The 13,618-nt window shown below is 38.1% G+C and overlaps 1 protein-coding gene across 1 annotated transcript in view; it reads right to left on the bottom strand.

The window, feature by feature from the left end:
• The window catches only part of Myo61F (unconventional myosin 61F), a 277,176-nt gene extending 268,656 nt beyond the window's left edge, over positions 1 to 8,520 (bottom strand). The window contains exon 1 of the mRNA XM_081771503.1: positions 8,212 to 8,520. The gene's annotated coding sequence lies outside the window, so the exon portion shown is untranslated. The remainder of the gene's footprint in view (positions 1 to 8,211) is intronic.
• Between the last annotated feature and the right edge of the window lie 5,098 nt (positions 8,521 to 13,618).

The raw sequence follows: 13,618 nt of genomic DNA, 5'->3' as shown, positions 1-13,618 counted from the left end.
AGAAACGTGGAAGAAACATTCTAAAATTGAAAAAAAAAAAAATCTCATTAGTCCCACAACCTGCCGAAAGCCAGAATAGTTAATAATTATCATCATACCATAAATGGGATTATGCTGTAGACTAGAACTAACAAGGGATGTACTTGAACCTGAACCCACAAAAGAAGGGGTGATGTATATATTTCCTGAAAGCTTGAATCAAGGTAAGATCAAAACCAGTTACCAAAATTGGGGAGGTCTCATGCATTCCGCTTGGGAGCACCACTTTACTAATTTTTATTAAAATCTTTAAGCGTGTCTATAAAGTCCGTTGCAATCCCGAAAAATCTGAAACGGTGAGACAGATATGAAAACAGAAAAGCATGTCTTTCATCATTTCAAAAGTACAACGTATCAAAGTAAAATATATTGTCCCAGTGTACCAGACGGGGTCCAACTCAAAATTTTTAAATGAAAAGGAGAGTCAACTTGCATATCATGTTGATGTTAAATGATACGTTATACTTTTGAAATGATGAAAGACATGTTTCTCTGTTTTCATATCTGTCTCAACGTTTCAGATTTCTCGGGGTTGCAACGGACTTTAAGACACGCTTAAAGGTGTTTATAAAAATGAGTAACGTGCTGCCCTCAAGCGGAATGCTTGAGACCTCCCCAATTTTGGTAACCAGTTTTGATCTTACCTTGACCCAAGCTTTCAGGAAATATATACATCACTCCCACTTTGTGGGTTCAGGTTCAATTACATCCCGGGTAAGACTATATTATTTTAATTTTTATATAAGGAGTCATACAATATATCAGGTTGTATATCACTGGTCAAAAATCTTCATTCTTATTGGAAATAGAAGTAACAACTTATATTAGACAGGTTACGAGGCAACACGCTTCCCTTTGTTTGCCACAACTAAAATTCTTTTGTTACAGAGGTGTTGTTCAACTCGTTTGAAAATGATTAGTAACATTTAGCGAAACGCAGACACAACGTGTATTGTTGTAATAAACAAAGATTTGTTGTGTCTTAAATGTGAAAGAAGAAAAAGATAAAACTTCTCTTTTTGTATGTATACTGGACTTTACACAATCGTTCCTTTTAGATACGTTTCTGTGCGAATATTGGCCCATTGGTGGCAGTTCACTTAAAGGTTATTGTTTGCAAAGTAATTTGACTGCATGGCTAACAATTCGCTATTTGAAACGTCACTTACTCAATTTTTCGCAGGATGTTTGACATTGCTTACGTCATCGACATACGCACAACCTACGTTAAGACATCTAATTAAGTATCCTCTTTCAGTTGTTTCGATTATAATATAATTTGGAGCTTCGATCTATTTTTACATTGAACTCAATGATGACATCAAAGTATTAATAACCCAAACTGCTCGTCTGCTACTTGTCTCTCCTAGCCTAGCTTGCGAAGACTGAAAAAAAAAAAAAAAAAAACTAAACCATAACATTGGGGTGGGGGTCACAGTGGCTCAGTGGTAGAGCGCTCACCTGTGGTGCATCGAGTCCCTGGTTCGATCCCAGCTCGCGGCAATTGGACAAACACCGTGTGCGTGGATTTTCTCGGGGGGCCTAATTCCTGAATCATGTGTAGTTTTTGAGATTTATCATAAAACATACCCAGACATTTAAATTTTTCCGGCGAGTTATTTTTTCGCGTTTTTACCATGTCCTCACTTTTTTCTCCATGTAATATCAGTCATGATTTTTTTTACAATAGTTTATTCACATACAGAATTACTTTGTGGCCTAAACAGCAATTTTTAGTACTTTGCCCTCCTGAGATATTACGCTCCAAAAATGGAATTAAAATCAAAAATTCAACTTTCGGACACCCATAAATCTACGATGCCAGTAGTATCATAGCTGTGGATATTTCTGCAGACTCTTTACATGCAATAGTACTTAGCACAAAATTTATGAACCCTCTACTTTATGCCATAGCCATTCCAAAATACAGCCCCTTTAAAAGTGTAATTTTCTGTATTTTTCTAGTGATTTCATGTATTGGTTTGCAACCCTGCATATTTATTTAAAAGCAAGGGTATATGTTCTCTGTGTACCTCAGTCTTTCCTCTACACATTCCTTCTTGTTTGGAATTCGTCTGATATGTACGCCCTGAGCAACTGTAGTTTTCGGAAAAGCTTACAAATGCAAAAAATGGCACTCCATCGACAAGAAAGATGGCCGCTATTCAGAAACACTTGTAATATGACAACGTAAATGATGTTATTGACCTTCTCATTCACAAGGTTCGTCACATTGAAAGTTTTATAATTTTCGGAGATGATCCAGCCATAGATGTTCATTTTACTTCGACCTCACTCACCCTCGCCCTCGCGAATGGAATTGTCCATCGCCCTCGCGCGCCCTCTTCCTCGCTGTCGAAACTTGTCCTCGCCCTCGCGCGCCCTCGCCCTCGCGAATGGAATTGTCCATCGCCCTCGCGCACCCTCACCCTCGCCATCGAAGCTTGTCCTCGCTCTCGCGCACCCTCACCCTCGCTGTCGAAACTTGTCCTCGCCCTCGCCGTCGAAGCTTGTCCTCGCCCTCGCGCACCCTCACCCTCGCCCTCGCGATAGGAGTTGTCCATTATCCTCGCTCGCCCTCGCCTTCGTGCTCAAAACTTTTCCTCGCCCTTGCGCACCCTCGCCCTCATATCATTGAGGGCGAGGGTAATTGAGGGTGAGGAGGCCTCGAGAGGGCCTCCTTCGTGAGGATCAGAGCATCAATTATTCAACCTATTTGAATTATTTCCTTATCATCAGTGGCGGATCCAGAGGGGCGATCGCTCCCCCCTCCCCCCAGAAGAGGAAACTTCTTTATTTTATATATACAAATAAAACGCATCCCAGAGTTTGGAGCTCTTAAAAGTAGCTCTAAGTAGCAGTATTACAACCCACCACCCCCACCAGAAGTCCGTCCTGGATCCGCCCTTGCTTAACATACGTCCTAAAGAAAGGAAACTAAACATATCATCGTATAACTTACTGTGGAACACCTAAAATGGAACAACTGTTACAATGGAGATCTCGGTCGATAGTGACGTATACATCATTTATCAACAGTATCCAATGCCTTTACTTCAAAATGTTCCTTGAACTACGATGCAAGCATAAGTATTCAGCCACACAAGGGCGGCTCTCATGAGGGTGAGGGTGAAATCAAGGTTTGATGAGTGACGGTAGAGTGACTGCCGCGAACTATCTGTCAGAATTTGACAGTCAACACGCTGGCCATCCCTGATGTATGTAGCGTAACTGAGGAATTTGAACAAGTTCAAAGGGAAAGATCTAAAGAGCTTAATTTTGAAACTCCGTCAGTAAACAAATAAAATACTTCAGAACACTATTGTTGAATTATCACTCGGAAATATATACCCACTCTAACCTATAACATGAATGACTTCATTGATTTGAATGTGAATCTAAGTTAATTGGTATTTTAAAATATAAACTGAAATGTGTCAATGTGCTTGTAAGGTTAATTTCGATGCTCAAATATTGTTAATATTCACCACTAATAGAGATACATTTGTCCTATCTGAACAATGTTAAAATTTTTAATTTTTTTTTCAATAATTGCCATAAATATGAAACTTTGTCTTAAGAAACTACCCTAGGGGCCAATTTGTGCACTTTATCACTTTGGTCTTGGTTCATTTTTGGCAGCTATCATTGTTGGAAAGTTTATTTTCAGTAATTCCTACAATTATGAAATGATATCTTTCAAACGTTGTCTCAAGGATTCCTTACACTACAAATACGCAAAGGCAAATGAAAAATGAAATCTTTAGTTTAAGATCCCACGATTATGCAAGCTAAATGCTAAAGGAGACAGAAATGAATGATGAAAGAAATAGTTAAATGAGAATGTGGTAGGAAACTGGAGAATCCCCAGAAAACCCACGAACACGATGTCCTCCACCACGAACTTACTTGGACGGGAATCGAACATGCGACCCTTCGAACAAAGGTAATTTCTCTATCGCTGAGCCACCGTTCCACCCTAAATGGCACGCGCAGAGCTTAGCGCCTTTAGGGGCCTTGGAAAGATTATCGAGCCTAAAATGATTTAGCACTGACTTTTATAAATCCACCAATTCAACAATTAATAATGTCGTGCAAACTTTAATACGTGCAAACTTTAAGATTGTAGTAATGAAAGAAAAGATGAAATCTTTAGTTTAGCGCCCCAGAGTTATGTAATTGCTAAAGGTGATGGATGAAATTGCAAGTGAATGATGATGAAAGAAATGGTGGAACGGGAAAGTAAGAGAACAAACCCTTATTTTCTTTAGCACAAATAATTAAATGTGTAGATTAATTGATTTCCAGAAATTTTATTATAATTAGCAATTAAAAACTGAAAGGGCGATCATAAACTTTTCTTGCCCAGGACCTCGCAACAATTTGTTACATGCTGCCATACATCATTAAAACGGGAGTAGAGTGACTGAATTATTTTGCTCTGTGGTTGAAAAGTAATAATGCAAAACAGACAATTATTGACTTGAAGAGATAGGATAGTTTAAAAATTCTGACTGGGGAATAAAATCTTCATTTTTACGTCCTACGATTATCGCAGTCTTGTAGCCAACCTGGAACGAAAGAGATTCAACCCACTGAAGATTCTTTGCGAATATCATTTCAATGTGAATTTCGAACAAAGATCTAAGCTTACCTTCATGCTTACGTTCGTCAAACAACTAACATATAAGGTGGAAATTATTCAACTTTTTTCATAAGATGTAATCCAGCTGACTAATTAAAATTTTATAAGCTTTATATGTTATATGTTGATTGATTAAATGTTGCACCTGATAATATGTAGTCGTTACTGCTTGTTACATAGTATTAGCGTGTGTAATGGTTGTATGGGGGAGAGGAGTATTTAAACGCTAATATTCTAAAGTGAAATATTTACATAAAAATTATGATAATTAAACATTTTCAATAACTCCCTCTTAGACTTCGACTCTGGTTATAGGTCGATTACCGGTGATTACTGAAAGTTAATGATATTGAAATATACAAAGGAAGTTAGTATAGTGTCTAGCAAGCATGTCTGCTTTGCAGCAAGTCTCAGGTTCGATTCCCTTGAGTGAAGTTTGAACGCATTATGGTGGTTCGGATCCTACCATAAACTATAGATTCACGTACCATTTAGCATCGGCATCGGTGATGAATTATAAAGGGACATTAACTCTAATATGTCAGAATACAGACAGATCGACTGATTCCCAGATATTCATAAGTAAAACTTATATTTTCCAAAACAGCAAATTACGTTAGTAGAGTGCTATTTTTTTCTAAATATAGATCATGAACGGTTTGAAATTATGTTTATTCATTGTGTGAGAACGTTTTTCTATAGTTAGAATTGGGGACATCTTCGAAAGTTCCCATTCTGGAGGATGAACATTAAGAATCATGAAATTATAGGTGTAAACCTGAATGCAGTTTTACCCACTTATCTCAATAGTAATCTATGTAAATGTAAGGTCACTTGACCAAAGGCTTAGATAATGTCCCCACAACCTCCACGATGCGGGGCCACCAACTCCAGGGATGTGAAATATATAGAAAATGTTTGGAAAGTAGAGGCGAATAACTAGGGGCTGCAGCGGGCAGGGGCTGTGTTGCAATAATAGACTATCAAAAACTTCCTGCTCAAGTCCTAAAATTTCACACGGCGTACACCATAGTCTTAAAATTTTCACAGAGTATACGCTAGTCTTAAAAATTTCACAGGTTATATATGCTAGTTTTGAATATAGTACTACACGCCTTGAAGCAGAAAGTATGCGCAATATACCTTCGTATACTCTCGACTACACCCCTGAATATATGCTTTTATTTTCTTAGTTTGCTTACATACGTGTGAACGCGACCACCCAAGCCCCTCGTTACGACGCCCACGATTAGATGAACCATAGCCGAATACTTCAGGTAGTTTTGCTTCTTTATTTCTAAGTTTTCCTATGCTTTGCTGACTAAATATCAGTTGTCAGGGAGCTTTAAAACTTGAGATATAGAACCAAATCATTCTATTTTAATATCCTATTTAGCGAAAAAAAAATAATAATAAAAACGTCGATAATGAAGGGTAACAGATCACACAAAGAAGCCTACTGGACGCCCAAAATAGTCTCCCTTTTCAAGACTGTGCGCTGCATATTCTTACACTATATTAAAAACGCTTTCAAAGATACCAATCTTAAAAAAAAAAAAAAAAAAAAAATCTTTAGTTTAACATCCAACGGTTATGCCATCGATGGCTAAAGGAGACTGATGGAATTGCAAGTGAATGATGATGAAAGAATAGGTGGAATGAGAAAACGGGAGGAAACGGAAAAATCCCGAGTCCCTCGCTCCTGCAGTAACACTTGGCCCTCACCCTCGCCCTCTTCGTCGAAGCTTTTCCTCGCCCTCGCGCACCCTCACCCTCGCCATCGAAGCTTGTCCTCGCCCTCTTCGTCGAAGCTTTTCCTCGCCCTCGCGCACCCTCACCCTCGCCATCGAAGCTTGTCCTCGCCCTCGCTGCCGAAACTTGTCCTCGCCCTCGCGCACCCTCAGCCTCTTCGTCGAAGCTTTTGCTCGCCCTCGCGGAATTGTGGGCGAGGGAACTTGAGGGTGAGGATGCCCTCGAGAGGGCCACCCTCGCGAGGGTGAACATCTCTGGATCCAGCAACCACCTCTCGACCACTTCGTATGGAGTGACCCAAAAATGTTCAAAATATGTATTTACATAACTTTTTTTTTTCAGAAAATATGTATTTTTATGTTAAATAAAATTTGTAATTCACACTTACAGACACTTAATGAGGATAATAAACTTTGTTTTGAGTTTGTACGTTTTTAAAAAAGAAATATATTTTTACATATAAATCCGGGCCTTAGTAATCAGTTAGCAGTGTACGATAGTCCAACAGTATCTCTACTGCAGAAAATTTTGTAATAGAAAACTCAGTGTGAACACTGCTTGCATTCGTATGCAATACCAAGGTTACAAATGACAAACTAAATAGAAATGTAAAATTCCAAACACTGGATTCGTACCAGAAAAACTTTATTTCCAATGAAGTTCGAACACTATAAAAATTGATACGGGGCAGGGGCGACATTTAGCTGCCTTCTCCCCAAGAGTTGCAGGAACACATACTTTAATCGATTGTTTACTAATATACTAGTAGTAAATGCGGAAGTCTTATGTCGGTGGTGCTCTAGCCCCCCTCAAGCGAAGTCTGAAATGACGCCCCTGGGTGGGGTCTTTACGAATCGTTACCAATTTGTCGATGTTCATACACTTGAAACAGCTCTTCATTCCCAATTAGATCAGGATTAGGAATTAGATTTCTGGGCTTCAGCATCTATGGTAATGTTAGCCCGTCACGTATGAGGGGTGATGTCCCTCGGCGATCACACTATCCAAGGAAAGGGAAGGAAGAAAGAACGGAAGGAAGCTGCTGGGACGTGCATGTTAGGTACCACCTCGGCATTTGCCTGGTGTGAGAAAGCTTTTAAACTTTTTCGACCGAGTGCCCCCACCGGGAATCGAACCCGGGACTATCGTAGCAAAGGCGAGAGCATAGCGACTATGCTACGCAGAGCCACTCATTCCCAATTAGAGTTCATAACTCGAATGTCATGTGGAACTAAGTCACGTTGCCTTATGTATTATAATAATAAACACAAACAAGCAGTTAGGATCTACATGTTTTCCTTCCACCTATTAGTAGTAGGTATACCCTAACGTTGAACCTTCATTTAGAAAAAGAAGCCATCTTACCGGTTCATCTTAATTACCTTGTCTGTTCGAAGTACGACCGTATAATCCAATTTAATGGAAAGAATTTAATTACATCAAGAAATTGGAATAAACAGAAAAAGAAAAGTCAAGACTTGAACCACGTGTTAACTAAGTATTAAACAAGGTACACTAAAGAAGGGATGTAAGTTTGTGTGTATGAACTGTGTAGCCTAATTTATATTATCAGTCCTGAAACGTTTAGTTTATTTCCCTAATTTTCTAATTTTATACAGGAGAAAAATATTAAAGCAAAACATATACATTTAAAACCAGCACAGCGCGCTGAACGTCCCAAAGTCTCGCATTTTGTTTACATTATGCACCCAGCTGCACCGTTCTTCCACTTTCACTCGCACCTTCCCTGACTCGAGACAGCGGACAGCACCTACCTTATTTGGGATTCCCTCGCAGCTCTTCCTCAGAATTTAATGAGACGAAAAAGAAAGGGGGAAAAAATATGAAAACGAACACACAAAAAACGAAATACACATGTACAGTGTTGCTGTCTTTGCTATTCCGTCATCAGCTGTTACACAGAGTCCATCGTCATTAATATATGCCTCCAAACCACATTCAAACACATGCACCTCTTCAACAAGCGAGCCGCGCTTAGCTACTAATAAATAAAACGTTCACTTCGTAACTTTCTGCAAAGCATTCTACCCTGCCGCCATGACTCATATATGTTATCGGAAACCGCGCGCTTCAAGACAGACGAACACAGTCTCGAAGGTATCCGAAGATGTACGAAACTAGATGTAAGACTAGTCGAGTCAATGTTGCCATCGGCGACAAGTTATGTCAAAAAAGGGGGTATCAGTGAATAAATATAAATTAGAAACTAGATTCTACTTCCCTTCACTTCTTACCTACAATTTTGTTTTTGCATCTTCATATAATGAGCCTAAAATAAAAGGAATGCGGGTTTTTTAAATCAAATAATCAATTTACTAACAAATATATTTTTTGTCGAAGAATGAAGACAATATAATGGAAACAAATGGTGGTCGAGAACCAAATTTTGGATTGATAGACAGAAAAACAAGACATTCACGTGATCGCATTAAACAATCGTAAATTCAACAAATTGACAGTGTTTCCGATCAACTGACAACGTGAAAGCTACTTCAGAAACTCATTCAGGCCATTACACATTTTTAAAAATTCTTTTTAACTAAATTGTAGGCTATATGAGCTAAAGGCTAAATAGCAACATAAAAGACACAGAGTAACTTCATGTGTGCTTGCTTAACTAACGGTCCTAGGTTCAATCCCGATTGTAGTTCCAGGCATCGGATAAAAATCTGGATAGTACTATTCGGCTTCCAATTTAAGCTACCCGTTACGTCTCGCAAGCCTCAGTGCTGAATGATGTGCAGGGTTGCCACACTCGAGACTCGCGATGATGCCAAACACGGGTCTGAATTATGCTAGGTTTTTGTAAATTATGCCAGATTTTCAAATTATCTTTCCTAATTAATTTTAAAGACCCGCCCCTACTTATCTTCATTATTTTAATGAAGTGTTTTAACTGTATTCATGTACAAAGCTAAGATGACGCTGTCAGGAATGATATTGAAATAAATTGGTAAATGGCACATTATAGGGAAAGAAGGTCGAATTTATATTTTAGGAATGGATAACATTTTAATAAACATATGCACAACATGCCGCTTCCGACACAGCTCTGAAGCATTTCTTTTAGTGTATTACTAGCTGTCCTCTGACGCTCATATCCCTTCCCCTCTGAAGTTGTACATTGAAAGGGACAGATACATCCCAGATAACCACACATTCAGGTTTCAGTTGACAGTAATAAAACTATGGGTAAGTAAATATGTTTTGCAAGGTCACATTTTGTTATTTTTGAACATTTCTCTGAATTCAACAATAAATTACAACTGTGGAAATACTAACTGGTCCCATTGCTCCAACCATCGCTTCACCTAAAAAGAATAATTCCAGACAGTCCTTGAACCATCTAAATTTTCGTTCTTTTTCTGTTCACCAGAGGAAAGAATGAAATTATGCTAGATTTGGCCAAGATGCTAAAGCCAAGATGCTAGATGCTAAATGCATGTGAATTATGCTAGATCTAGCACCAAGATGCTAGATATGGCATCACTGATGATGTGTTACACTCGAATGAAATTTCTAGTTTCAGGTTGTGTGGCTCCACCTAGCGTAGTCGCTAATGGTCTTCCTTTTGGTGCAAACGGCAGGCTTGCAAATAAACTATAATATGGTGATAACTGAACGTAATATGGTTGGATCGGGCCCCCACTAATTTCTACCGGCCCTTCCCTACAATTTTGGTCTGGCTATCGGCCTGCCTACAGATGATTATCGACATGTGAGTATCGTCTCACGTTGTGAAAGTAAGGTAACTTTCCGAACTATGTGAATACAATAATGAAACCGAAAGTACTAGATATATCTCGCCTGTCTTACAAATATTGTTATTATTTATTTATTTATTTATTTATTTATTTATTTATTATATAGGAATGAATATTGAAATCGGAAATCGTACCAGTTTTCACTCTTTTTCGGTTTCAGTAGAAGAATAAGAATTGAGGTTAAATACATCTGTAGGATTTTGAATCCATATCAGGAAACAGTTTGTCGCCTCCTATTACCTTTTTTCACTCTATGAGATTCAACATCGACACCAGAAGTAATAGTAGGTTTCTACCACTTCCGGTTGCATATAAGAAAAAGTTAAAACTAATCCTTGAGGAACTGAATCCATATCAGAAAACTGTTTCTCGCTCTCTATGACCGTTTCTTTATCATGGTGATCAGTATGAAAACAGGAAATCGTAGTTCTCTGCCACTTTTGGTTGAAGAGAGGGATCAAATGCAGAAAAGACACTTACTTTTGGAATGCTGAATCCATATGAAAGAGCCGTATTTTTCTATTTCTTGCCGTTTTTACTCGCTGGAGCTTCTCCACCACCCCTCATATTTTTTGTCTGAAGCAAGGGAATGTATAGCACTACCCTGCTTATGTACCACTAATGGTATGTGTATCATAGGTTGAGAGGCTGATTTAGGCTAAGGAAGTGAACGATAAGTGCAAGTGAATTAAAGTAGAAGAATTGCTGAGTGAGCATGTAGGAAAAAAGCGGGAGAACTTCTAGAAAATCCACAGACAGGATCATGTACACTGATCCCCCTTCCTTGCGAAATGTTTTTGGTCCCTCCTCATTTATGTCTTGGTATACGATATCTGACAACGAAGCACACATATCCAAACGCATCCCTCCCCTTTAAAAAAAATCGGTGCCGGTGGACACGAAGCTGTTTGCCGTACAAAACAAATACGAGGACCAGAGACCGCTAAACCATACTGCTCTCAATGGAAGACAATGAAGATATATTTAAAATCTATACTACTGCCTAGGTTTTAGATATAAATATACCGGAAGATTACTCATATAAGCATTTTTGTGCAGTGGAATCTGAGAGCAAAGTAACTGGACGAACTACTCAAGTAGATACGCCATGCATCTGAGTAATGTCAACATTTCAATGATGACCACCACACAACAGTTTTGTTTGTTCATTTGTTTATTTACTTTCATTGGTCATCACTGTAACAGTATTTTCTGTTTGTTTTCAAAAACTTCGTACAATCATGGACATAGAACACTCTCCATCTATCTTCACTACTGTCCTTCGTAAGTAATGTAGAAACACGTACAAAACATAAAACTTAAGTATTATAGGACTAAATAAATAAGTGCCTAAAACAACAAGAATAACCTATATGATTAATTGTCTAACAATGTTATTTGTACATTGATAACTGGAGACTGGTATTGAATCGTTCCCAGGATGGCCATCTTATTATATCATGAAGTGTTTATTTTCTTATAGATGATATTTCCTTTGTACCTTAGTCAAAAGATTAGGGAAATAAGTCAACATCATAATTGCATAAATTTCATAAGCATATAAAGAAATAAATAATTATACTTGATGACATAGAAATAGAATTAAATCATGGCTAGTTCTTTAGATTAGCCGACGTAGTAATTAACTATAAAAATATATTTAGATAGATGTCTTCTCTGTAGTAGTGCACGAGACGAGAAGTACATTTTTAAATTTGAGACGAGACGTAAAACTTTCAGACTTATGGGGAACACTATAGTACTCGCGCCCAGTCGTGAAGCTTGGACTCTAAACCAATCATAGAAATATTTTGCTTGAGCTCCAACACATAGGAAAACTTCGGTACAATTCGTGGAGCCGCTTCCCGAGCGCACACTTGGGGAAACGTCAAACAGCTGAAATTCACCAACAATGTTGCCAAACTTTGAAGACATAGTAAATTAATATTTAAAAAAGCATTTAAAAATTACCAATAATAACACCCCACAACACTAACCAGTGTAACAATTATTCTAAAATGGTAACAATAACACGAATAGTAACAACGAAAATATAACCCAATAAAAAAGCAATTAACAAAACGGAACTTGGCGCCAATCCGACAACACTGTACTCTCGGAAGATGTTTTCCGTGTAGCGCGAGAGAAGACACTGACAAAATCTGATGGCTGGGGGTTGTCGGATGGAACACACCCTCGCGTTCTATTGGGTGGTGAAATCGGTAGATCTAGGTCAAGCTTCACGAGTCGGCGCGAATACTATAGTTCATCCAAGTATTATATTTCAAACGCTGTTTTAGGGGGCTACGGTGGCTCAGTGGAAGAACGTTCATTTCTAGTTCGCTTCCATCTCCATCTCGCACCAAGTGAGCTTTGTGGTGGACAAACATCGTGTGTGCGTGTTTTCTCGGGGTTCTCCTGTTTCCTTCCTTTTCTTCATTCCACTATTTCATTCGTTGTCACCATAAGTGTCACCTTTAGCCTACACGTCATAACAATGGGACATACAACTAAAAGATTTATTTTAAGTCAAACATTATTTTAGTGTTACATGGATCATAGTATAAAACTATAAATGATAATGTAATTCTAAATACAATGTAAAAGCATTTAATAGCGTTTAAAGATACCCAAGTCATTACACAAGTGCTTTAAATGTAGACATTGCAATGTAATGCATTAAAATCGTACTTCATTTCTTATATAATTTAATAGCATCTAAATGTTTATTTGAGAAACAATATGGAATGAAAATCAACATCGAAGAGTCGAAAATCATGAGAATATCTCGTAGAAAAACACACCCTTGAGGATCAAGGGAGAGCAAAGAGAACTTAAATATATTGCTCATTTCAAATATCTGGGGAGTACTTTGACGAGAGACGCTTTATTGCACCTAAGAAATCAGATCTGGAATCCCTGTTGCAAAAGAGGCATTCAACAAGAAAAGATCTCTCTCCCAACTAGCTGGCTTAATATTGGACTAAGAACGATTGTATAGTTCGGAGACAGACATTACGGAAGTTAGAAAAGAAATATATAGGAAGCTTTTCGTGTTGGAAAAAAAGGAAAATAAAATGGATGGAATTTTCTGTCTAATTTCAATTACAAATAAGTACGATTATATTACTAACAATCCCTACTGCACAAAAGTCTAGTAATCATAATGGACATCGATTTAAATCCATAACACCATGAATATAAAATGAGCGTTCCGGATCTCTACTGGATGTTCATACTTAATCAAATAAACAATATCTATATTATGCCCATATTCATACGTCCATTCAATGTCTATTTGTCACCTAATGAAGGACCCACTACTTCTATATACGGTTTAGCTAACGATGTTTTGTCCAACAATGGATATTCATTTATTCATAAAAGCTTTGATAAC

Source organism: Thermobia domestica, chromosome 9 (assembly GCF_964235325.1).
Source record: "Thermobia domestica chromosome 9, izTheDome1.hap1.1, whole genome shotgun sequence".
NCBI classification, from domain to species: Eukaryota; Metazoa; Arthropoda; class Insecta; order Zygentoma; family Lepismatidae; genus Thermobia; species Thermobia domestica.
The sequence above is the reverse complement of the archived record's forward strand: the minus strand, read 5'-3'. Positions and strand labels throughout refer to the sequence as shown.